The 18,485-nt window shown below is 43.9% G+C and overlaps 1 long non-coding RNA gene and 1 pseudogene across 2 annotated transcripts in view; one reads left to right on the top strand and one right to left on the bottom strand.

The window, feature by feature from the left end:
* The window catches only part of LOC138274039 (uncharacterized), a 51,612-nt gene extending 50,510 nt beyond the window's left edge, over nt 1-1,102 (bottom strand). Inside the window, exon 1 of one of the 2 annotated variants that reach the window (XR_011200364.1) lies at nt 860-1,102. This is a non-coding gene — a long non-coding RNA (uncharacterized lncRNA). The remainder of the gene's footprint in view (nt 1-859) is intronic. The other variant, XR_011200365.1, reaches the window with a different exon arrangement.
* Nucleotides 1,103-1,393: 291 nt separating this feature from the next.
* On the top strand, nt 1,394-15,255 carry LOC138274038 (nucleoside diphosphate kinase B-like; annotated as a pseudogene).
* The last annotated feature ends 3,230 nt before the right edge of the window (nt 15,256-18,485 follow it).

The following is an 18,485-nucleotide window of genomic DNA, read 5'->3' as shown; positions in this document are numbered from 1 at the left end:
CGGATGTCCCTGAAAGAACTGTGAATGTGTAAGTCCTTGTTTTAAACATGCAACTGATGCCTCGTCGGGGGTAGTAAACGTTATATAAATACAATTACATCATAATATAGGCTGCTACAAAATGTGCAAATACATTCCAGTTAAATTTAAAAAAAAGTGTTTTTCAAATACAGATTTGATGAATATATAGTTTATACCTAGTACTAACATTATTTATAACAGTCTAATAAAACCACCCACTCCGCAGCTCACCTTGGAACACCATTACAGTATCTCTCTGAAAGAAAATATCTTTGCTATTAGAAAACTTCAAGTGACTCCTTTGGTTAAAGTCAATGCAGGTTTTCAAGCCCCTTTATGTTTGCAGATTTACCAGGTGCCCAAAGAAGGCAGTGTCTTATCTATCTGCCCCTCCCTTCCCTCGGAGCACAAGAGACCCCCTGCCTTTCAGTCCAGTTGGGGAAACTAATCTGCCTGTAATTTGGCCCTGCCTCCGTTGTCCTTTTGGTGAAAGGCTAAAATTATGGACAAATACCGTCCCTTAACACTTTCATTGCGGACAACGGGCGGCAAGGCCAAATTACAGGCAGTCCGTGGAAATAACCAACAGGTGGTCACCCTATTCATAGTAACATTCATGCCTGCGCGCCTGGCCCCACATAAACAGAGGCTCGCATTTCATAATGCTAATCGCGGTAACTGACATTTATTTAGTGCTCACAAATAACGGCCCAATGAGGTGCTGTGACGCAGCTCGGGAACAGGTAACTAGTAGAAGGGCAGTGACACAAAAGAAAGTCACTGAAAGAGGAAAGCCGAGATTATATATATAGAATATATAATCGGCACGAGTACTGACCTTAAAGAAGGGGTAGCGCCGCTCCGACGAGTCTGTAACGCGGTACTGCTGCTCCGACCGCAATCCGTTGTGCCCCTGGCAATGCCGAGCGTTAAAATGCAAAACGCGCATGCGCGTCATCCTCGTTAAAAATTCAAAGCGCGCATGCGCTACAGAACTGCCCGTTGAGGGGAGCAGTTCCAGACGGCGAAATTGTCAAAATCGCCGGTGCGCATGCGCACATAACACAGCCGACCCGATTCGGACGGGGTGCGGCTAAATGCAGAACACCGGCAGCTCACAGGCAGTATATAACTTCCGGTTGCCTCTCACACTCACTTTTGCTCTCCTTCGCCCACCGTTGCTTCCATCAACGGAGGAAATCTAGCACTCCTGCAGCAGGTACAACAGAGTTTAGAATCCAGTTTCCAGCAACACTTCTTTCCTTTCCGCAGTTCTTCGGAGCCTCCTCAACTCCTCTCCCTCCACGCACACCCTAGTCTCCATTGTAATTGCCGGACACGTACCTACCACCCTTTAAGGTAAAACACTTTCACGGTGCGGCGGTGACTCTTCTTTGGCTGAGCGTCGCCGCTTCTCTATACGTGAACCCGCGCTCCCTTTGTGTACCATGACCCGTTGAAATGGATGCATGGCCATAACCTGGCTCCATGTTTCCGGATAGCTGAGCCCGCTTCCTGATGTATGTATTTTTTTTGTCCTTATCTTTCATGATGCTGGCTGCGGCTATCTAATCTTGGGTGGTAGGGAGGTGGTTGGGCTTTGCCGCGTTCCGAAATGGTAGGCGGAGTGCCCTACGGTGCTACTTGCAGGCTTACTTTTTATCCCATATTTTTGGTATTTGTAATATATGGAGATTTGTAGCTTCGCACTATCCATTGCACCCGCTTCCTTCTGAGGAGCCCTATTTTGCCTTTAGTAGTGGTAGATGTTTAACGCACGCATTTCCGTGATGATTCACCGGTTCTCTGTTCTGCTAGCTTTTTACGGAATATATCGCACTGCTATTAGTGATTGGCCACCTGTTGGTGTGTATAGTGATTTTTGTCTAAATACTTTATTTCAGTTTACGTTATATTTTAAATGATCAGCTGTTTGGGTTTAAATGCGACGTCATATCGAATGAGCAAGGACAGAAGTCTAAGGAAGAAATCGAAGTGGGTTGAAGGTTTACGTAGTTTTTTCTTTTGGTGGTGGTCTAGATTTATTCTCAAAATAATGGATTATTTTTTAAGTTCTGGTGGCACGTTTACGTGCCTAATAAGAGTTTGAAAGCTTGTGTGGATCGGAGTTGGAACAGGTTTGTTACAGTAAGAAAGTTTTTTGTTTTTTGGCGGGGAAGGGTGAAATATCGACTGCTCGTCTTTTATTGAGTGTATATAGTGGGGGTGAGTAAGAGTTCCCGATTTATAAAAGGCTAGCATAAACCGACAGGGACAAGGGGTTATGTATATGGCACTATGCATAGCAACGAACGGATAGTCTCAGGAACTTTGTAATGTTTTATGGGGGTTTCTTCTGAATGCATCTTATCTACTTGTGCCGTCCAGATGCATTACTATGTAGTAATCCGAAAGAAGGGTCTTGCATCAACTTTTTTTTCTGTAAAAATATAATTTCAGTAAACATGGCAGTTTAAGGCTGGCCCTACCCACAGATTACATGTTGGGTTTATAGGAGGGGTGCCTTCCAGTCTTTCTGTAGCTCCGGTTTGAATGAGTGACATCCTCGTATCGGGTCTTCTCACGTTAGCACTTTTCTTTCTTAGGAAGCCCTGCATGCTGCAGCTTAATGATTTACCGTTGTTGATGCCATTTTCAGCCTCTAGGTTCGAGCTAGGAATATTGTATAAACTGCTTGTGTAGTACACAAATGTGTACTATGGACTTATAATTGACTAGCGGACAAACTGTTAAGTTACACTGAAGACTGGTATCGTGTACTGGCCCGACCCTGCGCTTCCACGGCTCTGTGGCTATGAAGTTGTGGTAACGGTGGCCCGCTGTGACTGCAAGTGAAGTAGTGGTGGCAGGACAAGCGACATGATTTTCGTGCCTTCTCTCCCCGGGGATCAAATCTCAGCTAGAGTTTACGGTTTATAAAGCGTTTTGTGTGGGTGAAATCGGGCAGCCAGGATTAGTGCATTGAAGTAATCCTTGCCTTCGAGGCCGCCCAACCCCCTCGTCTTCAGAGATAACATTGAGTCTCGCTGCCTGCAGAAGCCATCGGTGGCATGCGGAGAAAGTATAGCTACGTTTTGAAGGGAAATAATTACGACGGACTGGCGTGTTTCCCAGACGGGTGTGCCACCTACTGTCAAGGATTGATGTGTCAGGAAGCCTGCCCGCACGCTGATGTGTATTTGCGGAGTTCTATGGTAATGACCATTTGCACAGTTGTGAAATAATACCCTGGAAGCGCAGCGTGTTAAGTGTTGGATAAAAAAAATCATTTCTTGGGAGCAAAATGGATGGAATTTTGTAGTCAGTTTTAGTAGGCCAGTAGCATGTCATCTACAAGCCAAGTGCGGCGAGTTTATATAGAAAATCTGATGTAGTAAAGATGACTGCATGTTAACCCGAAGTCATATTTTCTCCAGAACCAGAAACATTATCTATTATAAATGGACTAAGGTCGTCATTTTGCCGAAAGTAGGGTGTTTAGTGGGACTCCACTATAAAGAAGCGCACATGTAACACGGGTCCAGTAAACATTCATTTTACACAACGGTTTATTTGTCTGCGGCTGCTTAATCCCTACTTGAGGTTGGAACCCAGATATCAGCTGGTCAACAGTTCTTAAAGGTTCACGATGACTTAGAAATGTAACTTGGCAGCATTTCCCATGAGAAGGTTATAGATGGCTCCTGCAGAACGAGATTAATCAGAGTAAAGAGTATCAGCTCTTTGTGTTGGGCTTGTAAACAGTTTCCTTGTGTACCTGCTCGTTAAGTCCCACATCTGTTCAGAGCTACTAATCTTGTGCAACCTCACGCTTTTCTTAGCCTTCGTCCTGCCTAACGTCATCTCTCCATTATTATTTTAATATGTATGTGTGACTAATGTTTGTATTTGCCCTTGAAACGTTTGTTTTGGATGTCTGATCCGGTGCAACATTTCTGAAATGCTAGGTTCGAGGAAATCTACTCTTCAGGAAGTGCACCTAGGATGAAGAACCTAAAGGATTAAGTTATGCCTTTGAGGGTTTTTTCATCCTGAAACTTATTTGCCATAGTCTTGATTCTCGTTTAGCCGCAGTGTTTTCTGTTCTCAGTTGGTTTGATATTTTTAGAATACATGGAAGAGTACATAATCCATGTATAAAAACCAATCTCTGATTTGTTTCTTGCAGGCACGTTCTAGCTCAGTCCCTTGCAAGGAAGGCATGAAGTTGCCTAAAGTGCAATAACTAAGGGCCTTTTTAGTTCCGATGTCAGGGTCTCCGGCCAGATTCAGCAGCCCAGGGGAATTTCAGGAAACGGTGTATAAAGATGCAGATTCAAATACGAAACAGTTTTTTTCCTTCTGCTGTTTATATCTGGTCGATGAGCAGAAAGGGAATACTTATGGAAACGTTTTTTTAATGTTTTGTGTAATTATAGGGAAAAAATCTCTGCAGGCTTGTACATTCTGAGCTACAACTTTTTTAAAATCTGACTTGTATTAAACGAATTCCAACATCCTTAAGCAACATATCATAACTGCATTTTGGTGTTTATTTGTCACTAGATAGCGCAATTACGTGTACGGGCGTTCTTTCATATGAAGAGCAACGCTGAGGATTTAAGCATTTTGTGGGAAGGGTGATGGTGTGGCCGTACTTGCAAGGAATAAAGTATCTTCTAATACATTAGAAGGCTATTGCATGTCACCTTGAGTTATGTGAACTTATAATGGAACAGCATCTGCTTTCTTGTTTTACATGATCAAGGATCTCCTTGGTGACTTGAAATATCCATATAATGTACGACAATGGAGTAGTCTTTCGTTCACCTGTAATTAAGAAATAATGTATCTGCTCAACTAAGTTATTGCAGTTGAATTCTGACCTCTCAATATGGTGCGAGCAGCCAAGGTGAAAGGCATGCCATCGGGAACATCATTCAGCAGAAGTTTAAAAAAGGAAAACAGGAACTGGCCGTCTTCTGATCTTTTTTTGAATAACAATGTGACCAGTAGAAAGGTATTTATGGCACCGTGTTTTTCCATGGTATAGAATGACCAGAACAATCAGGTCTCTGCATGTATCCACACAATCTGAGTCATAACATTCTTAATCTGATTTGAATTAGAATTTTATTTTTGCAAACACGTTTGCAGTGCAGGTGATGCTTTATCCATGTCTGTAATATACACAAGTGCAAGATACCAGTGATGTAAGTGGTTTGTGGGAGGGGTGATGGTTTGAAGATGTATTTTAAGGAATAACAACCTTTCTAATACATTAGAAGGATATTGCAATTCGCCTCATTCTTCAGCCTCCTTTCTCTGTCCATTGTAATCCGCAGTGACAGACGATACTCATGTGTGGAAGGGGGTACTTTATCCCCTACAGTAGTTCGAGGAATGTACGAGACATATTTGTCACTCTTTAGGATTTGTGTATTTCACAACTCAGAACAGACCTGTTTTCTCCTGACCTGGCTTAATCAGGGAGCCTAGTCTGATCTCCAGAGAAGCCTCCTTGCTGTGCCCGAATAATGGGATAGCCTTACAGTGATCGAGAAGTCAGACTACCTTAGAAGTTATTTAATCTGCAGCTCTAACTTTATTCTAGAATCTCCAGTTTTGTGGTTTAAATTGTGATTTTGAATAGGCTAGCTTCTGCTTTTTCTGCTAAGTGCTTTTTTTTTGTAACTCGGTCCGATAAAAAATGGACTGATGCATTTTTGTTAAACCTTAGTTTTTGTGTGAAGTTTACGTTTAGATTTGAAGCGGACTTGTGTAGGGAGCCCAATTTGTTTACTTCGATGTACACCTTATTATGAACAATGTTAAGTTTTCTGTCACCCTCTTGCCTTCTTCTAGGAACATGTCTGGTAACGGTATTACAGAACGTACCTTCATTTGCATCAAGCCAGATGGCGTTCAACGGGGCCTGGTAGGAGAGATAATCAAGCGCTTTGAGCAGAAGGGATACTGAATGGTGGCAATGAAGTTTATGCAGGTGAGAGTCTTTGGTTTGCGTTTTGTGTACACAATTGATAGGGTCTAAGCATACACCGTAATTGGGTAATGATATACTGTGATATTGGGTGTGAACTGCTGTACTCAGATCACTGGCATGACCAGGGTTGAGTTCTCATCACCCAGGTAACAATACTTTCTTTGCCACTTGCAGGCTTCCGATGAACTTCTGAAGGAACACTACATTGACCTGAAGGATTGCCCTTTCTACTCCGGTTTGGTTTAATATATGGGCTCTGGCCCTGTTGTTCCTATGGTGAGTGTAGAATGGTCTATGATGTGTATATCCCTACTACTCTGAAATTATGGAGTTACTCTTCCATTTAAAGTTTTTTTTTTTTTTTTTTTTTTTTTTTTTTTTAAATGGCATTTGTGTGCTGACCTAGAATTCCAATTTCCTCATACCAATAAAGATTCTTGAGTTAGCTCCAGCCAGCTTCCTAGAATGTGGAATGAAAAGACCAAAGTATGTCCTAAAAGATCCGTGTTTTATACCCTGAAGTAAACCAGGCCCTAGTTTCTTGGAACTACCTGGTGTAAATCCTCTTGGATGAGCCTGCCTCGGTTTTCAGTGCACAATAGTCTTGCAGCTGAACCAGTATGAACTCCTTTTTACTTGTACATCATGTTGTCCTAGCCCTTTGTTTCCTCCCTAGCTCTCTATAAATTGGTAATTAACATTGGTAACCTCTTTCTAGTTCATAGTCAATATTGTAGCCAGATTTCTCCTCTAGAATATTCCATAGCACCATACTGGGTCCAGAGACTTTTTTTTAAGCAATGCTCCCGGAGTACAAGTAGGTGGCATTATATGGCTTCATGGTGACTTCATACAGTGTTGTGGAGCTTCACATAAGCCCCACCCCTGCTTGCTGACATCATTTCTTGATCTTTTTCGATTCCCTCACATATAACATTTGAAGGAAAAAATATATTTACAGGTGATGGTGCGACTACTTAACTTGGGACCTTAAGGTGATCAGCAGACACCTCAGTAGAGGTGGGTGGACAGTGAGGAATCTGCATTTAGACTATTCACCAAGTAGCACCATTGTCTGGATATTTCAAACTGAAGATTCCTCATCTTAGGAATGGATGGGACCACCCAATGGTGGAGGGTCCTCTTACATGTTGAGAACCAAATAGGCTAAAGTCCCTCCTGTCAGATAGGTCTCAAGGTGAATTTCATGAATGTGTAGGAAAGTGCCACTGTTGGCATGGCTACTCCCCACTTTTCGCCTGGTGTTGATGCCAACTTTTATTGACGGTGTGCTAGGATCCTGCTAACCAGGTCCCAGCACCAGTGTTCTTTCCCAAAATCTGTACCTTTGTGTTCAGAATTGGCACACCCTTTGCACACAGGTATTCCCTTTGTAAAATGTATACCTGGTACAAAAGGGCTCCCTCACCAAGCACATGCACACTCCCTTTGCAGCTTGTGTATGCTGGTGGGGAGAAACAGGCAAGGCAGTTGACATGACCACCATTTCAGGGTGCCATGCCCACAAACTACTGCCTGTGGCAAAAGGTAAGACACCCCTACAGCCCTAAGGCAGGGTGCACTATACCACAGGTGAGGGCATAGCTGCAGGAACCATATACCCCTACAGTGTCTAAGTTAATTCTTGGACACTGTAAGTGCAGTGTGGCCATATTGAGTACAGGGTCTGGGAGTTTGTCATTATGAACTCCACAGCTCCAAAATGGGTTATAGTGCCCCAGGGCAACTCCAACTGGTGGAGTTGCCACCCCCTGGACAAAGCCCCACTTTTGGCAGCAAGTCTGGGAAAAATTAGGGAACACGCAGAGAACCGACCATCCCATCCAGGAGCACCCCAAAGGTGTCCAGAGATGAGGTGACACCCCCCTTTGCAGAATCAATACCCTGTGTGACTTCTGGTTGGAGACTGCACTCATTGTCTACAGCTGGCATCTCCCTTTGGTATTAAGGTACTGATAGGTGGCTGAATACCAAAAAGATGCTTGTCTTGCCACTTCAGATGTATAGCCTCCTGGCACAATGTACTACACCACCATACATATTGCTGTACCACTTTAGTCATGTTGCTTGTTAAGATATGTGCCAGCCTTCCCTTAGTGGTTGGTAGTAAGGCTTTCAAGGCCAAACTGTTTTCCTGTTGCTCAGATTGGTGTTTCTCTGCGTCTTAAGAGAAGAAAACTCAGCTGGTTTGTACAGTCTAAGTAAAGGTCTGCTGAACATGACTTGAACCAAGTGGCCATGACAGTAAGGGCGTCATTAAATAGTAGCAGTGGCTCACATTTAGTTTGCCTTGTATTTTAGCAAGTCCAGTTGACTTTGGCTTCCAGAGTAGGCAACTGTAAATCTAGGTGTTATCCTGCTCTGTGCACTTTTTTCTGTTAGACCAGATAGTGAGACAAGCTCTGAGGTATCTAGGCCTTTGGCATTTTGCAAGTCAAAATACAGCCCTCCTTTATAAAGAAGGGTAGACCAGGTTTTCCCCCTCCTTGTTAGTGTTAAGACATTGGCTATGATCCTGGAACACGTTTGAGCCAAAGTTGACTTCTGTTGTCTGACAGAGCTGGTTTGAAGGAAGAAGCTGAAAGTCTGGCCGCATAACCACTGGGTGTGCTTTAGTTATTTAATACTGCAGGGCTGGTGTGATCAGGTATTTGTTCTCACTGCCTACTTGAAGGTAGCAACTTTTGCTGTGTCAGTGATGGCTTGGGGAATTTGGGGCCTGCAAGGATTGACAGAACATCAGATTGTTTACGTGATATTGCAGTCTCTTGCCAGATTAAGTGGAGGTATAGAGGCCTGCTTGACTTTCTTGTGCTTATGGTATGTTTTCAACCTACCAGCAGATTTTGAGTGTGACTACCTTTGTGCGGGGCCTAAGACGTGACTGCAATCAAGAGCAGAACCTCTATCAAATGCAGCCTCTTGAGCCTGGCGACTTAAAGCTTTGCCTATTGGTCCTAGATTGTCTTTGGGTGCGTAAGGTTGCACTTAATGCCTGAGTTTATGTAGCGCAAGGACCAGAGGCACATGTCGTTTAGGTCCATGACACATTTGTCTCCAGCAGTTTGGGGCTCAGCTTGAATCCTGACTTTTTCTGGGGAAATTACTTTCTTGGACGACCGTTTTTAGCCTGCTTGGGGTCTGTCAAAGATGTGGGTGGAAGTGGAGTGCTGGATCAGTCTAGGGGCACAGGAACCTAGAAATAGTTGTTGGTGCACATTGGATAGTGCTTGTGTGGCTCTTTCAAACTGCTGCAGAACCATATGGTGCCACCTACTCGCACATAAGCATTGCTGAAAGTCATTGGTTACATTACCTGTGGGCACACATCTATTGGTGTCGAAGCAATCTGTTGCAGTAGTTTGTATAGTCTACATGTTGAAAGTAGAATTATGCTTAGTTTGTGTAGGCACTGAGGTTCAGGTCTTCAGGCATCTTAAATGGTTACATTCAAGAACCCAAACTCTGTTAAGCTGATTCTTAAGTTTGATAACTTAAGTCCAGAAGGATTAAGTAAGCGGGCGTTTCATTGATAAAGACCACCTAGCAAATAACCTGTTTATGCTCCCCTCCTTCCATATCGGCCTTATTGGTGACTCTCTCAAAATAATCGCCTGGGTGATGTTTAATAGCTTACACTTGGGCAAACTATTCCAAAATCTTGTCCTTTTCGGTTTGGGTTCTGCCAGGGTCTGGGTACAGTGGAGCAGTGCTTTAACCTTTATTGGCAAGTATACTGTCGCCAGGTGCTGCTGCTGTTACGGATTTGTCAATAGCGTTTGACTATCAATCGACCTAAACTGTGGCAGTTGGATTTGTGGGTTGAAGCCGCATTAGTGAATTTTGTGTGTTAATCACACAATTTAGTAGTGAGGGTTTGGTTCTACAGGAAAAATGTCTTGACTGTTAACCCCTTCCCTCCTCTTACCCCTAAGGGTACACCAAGGGTTTATTTCAGACCCCACCTGTCATATTAACAACCTGTGCCCCACCATAACCAAACTATCCAGTGATGGTCTTGGGGTCCCTATACTGGTACTGCTTTATGCAGGCAATGCAGTACTTGGGGCATAGACCCCAAGGAATTGCGTACACTGGTCAGGGCTCAAAAAACCATGTTACTCGACCTAACATTAATGTACTTGACCCGTAAACAGGTCTCCTATTGTGATCCTAGGCAAATAGTTTAGTCACCTTGTTCTTAATCTCATATGATAGCACCTATGTGAGCTCAGCATTTCTGCAGTACAAAAACAATCTAGTCTTTAAGTAGACTAAAGCTTTCTGCATGTATCACAAGAATCTAGCCCATATACCCATGAGGTCTAGCCCACATAACCTAGGACTTTAGTTTACTAACAACATTCCCATCAGGGCAGTAGTGTTTCTGTTTTTAATAAATATATTACTAAACCATGATGTGGTAACATACTGTCATCTACACACGCTCATTCCAAGAAATATCCAATAACCTCTCTGCTAATTACTGAAAACTATAGTGTATTAATCTCTGAAAATTCTGTTTCAGAAAACATCCTTTGCACCTCAACATGTAAAGTATTCTGGTTCATTTTCATCCTACTGAAATATTTTTAATCGCACAAAACAAAGGACTTCCAAACTACTGAAATATACTTACACATTTAAATGTGTTCGGAAAAACCTGACATCCCATATCCTTATATTTTTACATTTTAAGCAGGCGGTCCCACAGTTCACCTCAAAGTCCTGGAACTCTGCAGTCAGAAGGAAAATAAATTGTAAGAAAAACTGACTTTTGACCTCTCTGTGAACACAGAGCAAATTTGACATAACACTATTTAAAGGCATCTTTTATAGCCCCTCCACTTTTCAACTGAACACAACACCTGTTCAGTGGCAAGTTGCCAAAAGGGATGAGAATAGCTCGACCTGATCAAAAAAGATGAGCGGTCAAGTGGATTTTTCGAGCTCTGCTGGTTGAATCATTTAACTCTTAAGGGGGGCTTACTTGACCTGGTCACCAGCTTTGGGGAGTCTCACATTATGGCATGTGGGCCAGACCAGAAAACTTTGCAGATTAATGGTGAAGGGGCACTCATTTGGCACGGTGTATGACCTTAACTACCTGGGTGTTAACAATGCCGGTTTTGGGAACAGCAGATGGGCGTCTCGTCATTTTAATGGTATCGCGCTTCCAGTGTGCATTTGGTGCTGTAGCCTGGGTGAAATCCAGATTGTGTTGAATTAAGCAACTGGTTGGTCTCAAAGTAGCTGGAGAGTTGAACACATCCCTATTTTGGTTCAGGGTGGTGGATACTGCGTCGATGTTAATGAGCTTCCTTAGTACTTTGGTCTACTGGGGGTGCCAAACATCAGCATATCCCTGTGATGGGCTCTCAGAAGACTTTTAGCCATTTTGTTTCTTTAAAGCTATAAACCCTACTTTTGTATCACTATTAAACTATTTTAAAACCCTTGATTTTTAGCAAACTTTGGGATGCATCTCCAGTCTCTTAATGACATTTTGTGGCATTTGCTCCTTTCTAACTGCAACCGTAAGATGCAGGAACTTTAAGGGAGTTTAAGCCGTATATCTTTTCTTAGAAGTTAATCAATCAACATTTAAAGTGCATCAAATCGTCTTGAGGTGCTGGAGATGTTGGCTGTTGCATGGTTTGTTCACTCAAATATCCAGGTCTTGAGTTATTTCCAGAATTGCTGGGGTGAGTGGGTGGTCCTGAGGTGCAGTAAAAGGCTGCTCAACGCCTTGGCAGCCAGGCGAGAAAGTGCCTCCTCTGTCGGTTGGCGGATCGGGGGGGTGTATTGGTGAGGAAGCAGAGGTCAGGAGTTTGCTGATGGATGCTGTTTCTTCATTGTGCAGGGCTTTGTGCGTGGGTCAGCATCTTTAACTGCTATCTCTTCTGGATCGGGAGTCAGTGTGGCTTCTTGAGGTGTGATGTGGGTTCTTTTGATGAGGATGAGCTGCTGCTGACTTTCATAGGGTCACTGAATTTTTTAAATTCATTAAATAGTAATGCATTTTATATTTCATTTTTTATGTCTATTTTGCCTATGTAACTGTTAAGCTTTTATGTATGTACCTTTTTTATAGCCTCGGTAAGCCGGACAAAGTAACTTGGCTTGACTACCAGCAGACTCTGGCCTTTCACATGACCAAATCTTAACTTGTCAACAGCCATCCATCTGGCCACAAAGAACAGACTAGGTCTTCCATGGCTGTTTACCATCTTGCACAGTGCAGTCTGTGCACGTTCCGCTAGAGAACAGTGTCTTTCCAGATGCATATCATGCTTGGAGACTTGTAGAGCAGCCACAGTCTACACCACAATTAATTTTTTAAGGATTTTTCTGGCAAGATGCATCATTGATCCTTTATTTGAATCACCACTAACTTTCTCCTTCAAGTTTGCCCTGGCAAGTTTTAATTCCCTTTTGGGAGGGAGGAGGGGGGTATGTGGGGGAGTGCTATCCGTACTCTAGTTGGGAGGGACAGCAAAAGAGCAAGTACAGGCATCAAAATCCTGTATATTTCTGCTCTGCCTACCTTTGTGTAGGCATATGCTGCTCCGCAACTATTCAGCACATGACAAACATGGGAACTGGGGCTCGGATTGACTGCACAGGTAAGATGGAGACTCCATGCAAGCTGATCTGTTGTACTTGATACTTGCGCATACGGGGACATCTCTTCAGTCTTGCATTCAGTTGAGTAAAAGCAGCACCATGTATTAGAATCACCCTTATAATGTTTTGCAGTTCTTACAAGCTTTAATGTTTCCCATGTGATTGCTTGGGTAGTTTAACTTGAGAATTCACTCCACGTGAATGTCATACATTTACTGGTAGAATATGTACAGTAGGAGCTCTGTGCAGTGGAATTCCAGTGGACAAACACGATGGGTCGTGTTTAATTGACCATGTGACAATTATTTTTTGCTTGAAGGTTACTGCTTACTTTTTTCAGGTCTGGGAAGGATTTAATGTGGTGAAGACTGGCAGGGTAATGCTGGGAGAGACCAACCCTGTTGATTCCAGGCCTGGGACCATCCGGGGAGACTTCTGCGTCCAGGTTGGCAGGTACGTGATGGAAATGGTGTGCATGTGGCCCAGGGAGGAACGTCTTTGCGGGCATCAAATGAGTCACTCACTCCCTGTGGATATGAACACATGATGAAAAGGTTTCCCTGAAGAGGGCTTCCCTCTGTATTTTTGTCATTGCTCTCATGTCATTAATTGCCGCTGTAAGAAAATGTGCAGTTCTGGTACAGAGGACTAATTAATGCATTTACTCGCCTTCCCCCTCCCCCCCCCCCCCCCCCCCCCCCCCCCTTCTGGGAAAAGTCTCCTTGGCCCCAGAGTGCACGGCCAGTAAAAAAAACACTCCAAACGAGAACACGATTGACTTAATACAAAGTGTGTAGTTTTAAAGAATTGCAGGTGAGACTGACCACGCAATGGAGACTTGCATTATTTGCGCTAGTGCTGCGTTTATGGGAGTGTTGGTTTTAGTCGATTGTAGTCTGTTTAAAGGCAGCTTACTCGCGGGCTTTTCTGGCAGTTGCTGGCTAGTGTGTTCTGATTCCAGATTGGTTGGCCTCCCTTAAACCCCAACCCGCCTGCCCCCGGCACCCACACAGCTTTTTTCCTTTTCAGTTTTCCTTGTTGCAGAGGCATTTACTTTGATAATTCAGTGGCAGCCATCCTTTCAGACTCCTCGTAAGCAGATTGGAACAATGTGTACAGGGAACGGGCATCTGTTATCTCCTGCTTTATGTAAAGTGTTTAGGCTTTGTCGACTTGAATGTTTAACAAGCCTTTTCCCTCTAAGATAAGCATATTCCCGAAGCTGGATGGAGGAGACCCCGCCTTTAAAGCGGGGGCAAAGTAGATGAGGCTCCGTTAGAAATTCACTTGGCTCTTTTGCTAAGAGTAGCTTTTTTTTTCAACGTGAAAAAGATTTTGAGCTGAGGCCTGCCTCTGGTCTTCTGTTATCACTATCCAGTGCGCTGAGAGCAAGTTGCCCCCTCCACCCCCAGTGGTCCTTCTTGATAGATCTAACCACTGAGTGCCAGAAGGGAGGTAGACACCTGTTATCAGTCTGCCAACAGCTCCATTTTCATAGAGATTGGACGACAGATTTAAGGTGTTGTAACAGAATTGCCAGTGTTTGTATGATCAGTTCCTTTGTAGTATTGTGCATAGATTAAAGTACCTTTTTGTAAACTGAGTTGGAACAGTCGGTTCTAGAGCTGGTGATTGGGTTTTAAGCTCGTGCTTTTCAATTAGTCATGAGGGCTGTGATTATGTATGTATTGCAGTCACTTGCTGAGGGTGTATTTGGCCCAGTTTGCAGAACCATAGCAGCGCGGACGGACTCCGGGACAACGTAGGCAAATTACCCCTGTTCCCATGGCAGAGGCCTTGCAGCCATGTTCCCCCTCCCCCCCCCCCCCCCGCCCAACTAGAACACTGCCTGATATGGAAATGACTGCCATGTGAGGCTGATTTGAAACCGGCTCGTTCAAATCGCATCTCAGTTAAGTGAACAATGAAAGCTTATCTATTTGTGGTGTGGTTTTTTCCATTCTTATTTCAACTCTTTCCGTAGTAGTCCAACCTTAAGCTTTTTGTGTGGGATGACGGTAAATTAATACACGCTCATTAATCTCTTCTGCCTCCTAGTCCCTTTATTGCTGATTGTGGGCACGGACCTATCTTGTTCTGATGCAGGCAGGTTACTTGAACGAAACCATCCAAGATGTTAAAACTACTTGTATCGAAAGCAGTTTTTACCAAGCCCACATGTCTATCAATTTGCTGTTTTTTCCAGTATGTGTAGTCTTCAGGTTTCTCATATCTGCACTGTCCTCGGTTTTGTGAACCCTTCAAACTGTCGTAATGGTGTGCATCAAATGTAGGTGCTGCTCTTTGCACTCTAATGTCTGTTTCCTCCCATAGGAACATATGCCATGGCAGTGACTCTGTGGAAAGTGCCAAAAAGGACATCAACTTGTGGTTCAAGCCAGAAGAGCTGATTTCTTACACTAGCTGCGCCAACGAATGGATCAACGAGGGGAACTGAGGCAAAGGGTCCCATCATTGCCTCTTCGTTTAAAGATCATTCCCTTGGGGGAGCACCTTAAGCTTTTTATTGCCTTGTATTTCTCAGCTCGAAGCAATTTGTAATAAACACTTTGCCGGGCGTCTTTGCTTTTATGGGTGTTTTGTGACCTCGCATGTTCTTGTTTAGTTGGGTGCAATGTAAACAGAAGTTTAAAAGGGTGATCAGTTATTTTTTAAAGTTCTTTATTGGTATTTCAATGTGTCAGCAATGGTAAGACTGACAACAGCATGTGCGCTACAAACCTTGCTACGGGGAAGGTCCTGTGTGGGGCCCCCAACTGGTGCCGTCTCGCTTTATGTGGATGATGCCCTAGCGTACGAGAGACCACACAACAGCTGCCTATTTTTTTGGTTTCTTGGATCTCTGGAACCAAGACAAGTCTCCAACTGAACTAGGGCAACTCCTGTCTTTCCCCCGCGGAGGGTTTAACACATGGCTGCAGAAGACTTGGAGACTGACCGCCTAACTTGGCAATATGAGATGCTCTGCTACCGGGGGGGGGGGGGAGGGTGAATGGTCAGACCTTCTTGACAGGAACTATGGCAGGAGCCCGATGTCACTGCAGCTGTCCTGGAGCCTCTGGATGCAATAGCCCTTGTTCTCCCCCCCCCCCTGCCTGCCCCCTTGCAATATATTTTAAAAATGCTGATACCACCACACCTTCTATTACTTTGTAGCAGTGCCAGTGATGCGCACCAGGGTCTTTAGTGACCTAGAGACTAATTTTTGACCTAATCTGTTCAGGAGACCACAAAAGGAGACTTCACAACCAGTTATTAGAAAAAATAAACTGTATTGCATAAAACATAAGTAGACCAAAAAGACAAATCAGTAATAAACTGCTAAGCAAGCAGTTGTCAGATAATGAGTGCAAACACAAAGAATAATTTCCCACTTGCACATGTCATAAAACACATCCTCTCTGTGCGCACAAAGCAGATTATGAGAATATTCACATTACCCAAGTGAGGCAAAAACAACACATTACATCAGTTTGGGGAATGTAGCAAAAACTGAGGATGAAAGAACAGTGAAATGTGGCATCTTCCTTGGGTTGTGGAGCCGCCCCCCCCCCAGGCAAAGGATAGTGCTCTGCAGGGGGGTGGGGGGGGGGGGGGGGTCCCTCCTCCTCCTTCGCAACTCCCCCCTGCTTCTCCTCTCTGGAATCATGGCTGGCCCCTGGGAGAGCACTGGGGACACCCAGAGATGGGAAAACAGCAGCATACCAGACCACAGTGTCACTTTACAGAGTGGCAGTCCCTTTAGCCACCCAACAATCAGTAGGCAGCGGATCCCTCTTGGCACTACACTAGTCCTCTGTAGTATGCAGAGCCAGCAGCGTCTGGTTACAAATCCCACACAGTGCCTTGAAACATTGGGCACAACCCACTATACTTATACTCAGTATGCTCAGCTTCTAGAAGTGGGTAGAAGTTTCCTACCGGCTCTAACCAGTTCCAGAAATGCCTATTCTCCTCCACACTGGCTCCAGACATCAGTAGGGGGGTAAACCAGCTTGTCAGGGCAGGACACGGCTTATACAAATGTGAGTGAGCACTGCCTCTACCAACCCAGGAAGACCACTTAGTATGCAGATGTATCCTCTGTTACAACTAGCCCCTCCTGTGTGATGGCTGTCTGGAAAGTATGCACCAAGTGAAGCTGTCACTCTACCCCAGTTGTTGATTGGAGTCATGCTGTAAAATCACAAGGGTCATAAGCACAGAAAAATGCCCACTTTCTAAGATTGGAATTTATAAACTGTTAATATGGAATCCGCAGTAAGCAGCATTTCTCACTGCCATTTCAACCAGACCGAATATGCCCATGCTCAAAGATTAGAAAATACCACTTAGTCATATGCAGTGGCATTCCTAATGCTACCCTATGAGAGGCAGCAGTGAGAAACCAAATACCAGGACATACCACACAAAAAGGCACATGTCCTACCGCTTACCTACACAGCGCCATGCCCATAAGGCTACCAAGGGGCTTCCTTAGGGATGACCTCAATGTAGTAAAAGTGGAGTTCCTGGCAAACAAATATAGATTCTGAACCACTGTGGCGGTAAACTGCACACAGGCTCTGCAGTGGCAGGCATGAGACAGGTTTGAAAGGCTACTTTTGTGGGTGGCGCAAGTTGCGCTGCAGGCCAGCTAGTAGCATTTAATGTACATGTCCTGGCTATAAGGTATACCAGTATACAAGAGGCTTGCAGGTAAATTAAATGAGCCAATCAGGTGTAAGCAGTCATATCAAATTTGGAAGGGAAAGCACATGCACTTTAACACTGGTCAGCAGTGATAAAGTGCCCAGAGCCCTAAAGTGAACAAAAAGTCAGAAAAAGGGGAGGAGGCGGGCAAAAAGTTGGGGGAGGACCCCGTAAAAAGGGCCAGGTCCAACAGGCTTGTTTCACTGTTTTATTGAAAGTGATTACGTTGTCATTTAAAAAAATATATATAATTACTGGAAAGCAAAAAGCTTTTAACTGTAGGAATAATGCAAATACCGTTTCTGAACACAACACTTTGCAGGGTTGGCAACTATGTATTTCTAAAAGGAAGACCACTTGAACGTCCTTGTGCCTTAAAGCCTCAAACTTAATTCCAAAATTGTGACTTTAACTCCAGTGAAAGTAAGCTCACAAACTGGTGAACAGTTATGTTTTCAGCGGTTTGTTCTGGTGGCTGCTTTAGTGACTGACTACAATACCACCAGTGTGCCCTTGGTCAGAACTAAGTGTTTCCAAAACCGGATTAAATTGTCCAGACGTCTTCCAGCATTTTAATCAGTTTACAAAAGCCATACAGTTGTTAAATTCTTTAGCTTACTGTCATGTCTTAAAGTTGGGTCAAACAACTGTTACTTCCTCTGAGGTCAATGGCGAATTGGCCAAAATGAACAAAATACAATTCACAAGTGTAAATAATTACCGAAAATCAGCCTGAATGGATGTTGATTGATTTGTGCAGTAAAAACCACACCACTGAACCCATTTTATGCTATGCTAAACTGCCAGCATGTAAGCAGCATAGATTAAGTAATATTCCTTTTATTGATTTTTACCATGCTACTTAACCCCCAAAGAAAAAAAAGCACACTGCAGATCGTATGCAGCTAATAAAATACAAGCCCCTCCACAAATTTGTGAACCAAGTCTATAGAGCATGAGCACAAGATAAACAGATAAAAGCGGTCAGCAATTATCGGTTGAAGTATTACAAAGGTTACAGTACAATGTCTTCTTTTAGCTCTTAAAATGCATAGGGTTAGACTAGAACCGGGAGCCCTGTTTCGTAGCCAGTGGGAAA

Source organism: Pleurodeles waltl, unplaced genomic scaffold (genome assembly GCF_031143425.1).
Source record: "Pleurodeles waltl isolate 20211129_DDA unplaced genomic scaffold, aPleWal1.hap1.20221129 scaffold_140, whole genome shotgun sequence".
In the NCBI taxonomy this organism is placed as follows: domain Eukaryota; kingdom Metazoa; phylum Chordata; class Amphibia; order Caudata; family Salamandridae; genus Pleurodeles; species Pleurodeles waltl.
Note: the sequence above shows the minus strand (reverse complement) of the source record. Positions and strands in the feature narration are given on the sequence as shown.